The sequence below is a fragment of the Dendroctonus ponderosae genome, unplaced genomic scaffold, assembly GCF_020466585.1.
Source record: "Dendroctonus ponderosae isolate FM_Combo_2020 unplaced genomic scaffold, Dpon_F_20191213v2 Dpon_F_20191213_7, whole genome shotgun sequence".
In the NCBI taxonomy this organism is placed as follows: Eukaryota; Metazoa; Arthropoda; class Insecta; order Coleoptera; family Curculionidae; genus Dendroctonus; species Dendroctonus ponderosae.
The window spans coordinates 2,546,467-2,547,867 of NW_026018916.1; the positions used below are offsets into that span (position 1 = coordinate 2,546,467).

At 36.7% G+C, this 1,401-nt stretch overlaps 1 protein-coding gene across 1 annotated transcript in view; it reads right to left on the reverse strand.

Annotated features, from left to right (window-relative positions):
• The window catches only part of LOC109539213 (aminopeptidase N), a gene marked incomplete in the record, with an annotated part of 11,100 nt that overhangs the window by 7,637 nt on the left and 2,062 nt on the right, over nucleotides 1–1,401 (reverse strand).

The following is a 1,401-nucleotide window of genomic DNA, read 5'->3' on the forward strand; positions in this document are numbered from 1 at the left end:
CGCACTTACAACCGCGATAATACAACCAATCGATAAAGAAAGGTTCCCTTTTCCGAAAACTCGACATCTTTTTGCGAAAAGTGTCCAAAAACCGAGGGATTCTTTGAAACATAGACGGAGCAGAACCCGAAGATGTCGTTTTGACAATGACAACTGCACTACTGACAGGAATTCAACCAAACGATAAAGAAAACTTCCCTTTTCCCAAAACTCGACATTTTTTTGCGAACAACTGCTGATTGAACTGAGCAAGATGAAACTTTGACAGTAACAGCTCGACTACTGATGTGAATTGGACGTATGGCAACGTTGCTTATTCAAAACATTAAAAAAAATCCGGCTTTCTAACTTTAAATCAGGTCTTTTAAAAAATATAAATAAGTCGTTCCAGGAAATTTGATCATTTTTTTTTCTTTTTCAAAAACGTCTTTAATCAATCCCTGCAGAGCTTTAAATTAAAATAGAAAAATGTTATTTACCATAAAGCTTATTGTTGCATCCACTTCCAGGGCCGCAAATCGCTGGTTGTTAGTCCAAACCCTGGAGAAAACTTTGAAAAGTTCTGAACAGTTCAAATAAATACTGAGAGCAAACACCTTTCTTCAATTTTCAGACGAAAAGCTCTCCTTAATCTGACAGCAAACTTCAAGCACTTTGAACAATCGCGTTTATTTAAACAAAATCGCACCTACAGTCGCAAAAATACCACCAGACGATAAAGAAAAGTCTCCTTATCTGAAAACTTAACATTGTTTTGAGAAAATCTGCCAAACACCGACCTTTTTTTTTAAATATAGACTCAGCAAAACGCGAAGATGTTGCTTTGACAGTGACAATTCGACTACTGATGCATATTGGACGTGTGGGGGCTCTGCTTAATCAGTTTTTTTTTTAATGAAGCTTGATTCATACAGGAAATTTTACCAAATCTTTTGATTTTTAAAAAACCATATTAATCAGGTCTTGCAGAACTTATTAAACAAAAAAAATATCATTTACCATAGAGCTTCAATGGTCGGAATCCCTGGGCGTCAGTCCATTCAAGGTTGCAAATAGCTCAAAACGCCGAAGAAAACTTCGAAAAGTCCTGAACAGTTCAAAAACACATCTTTCTTTAACTGATAGCAAACGTCAGAATTTAAGCACTTTGAAAAATCGCGTTTATTTCAGCAAAATCGCACTTATAAAACAACCAAACGATAAAGAAAGCTTCCCTTTTCCGAAAACTCGAAATTTTTTTGCAAAAATGGCCAAAAACCGAGGAATTCTTTGAAACATAGACGGAGCAGAACCCGAAGACGTTGCCTTGACAATGACAACTGCACTACTGACCGCTACTGATGCAAATTGGACGCATGGGGGCGCTGCTTACTCAGAACAATTTAAAAATCCGGTTTTCTA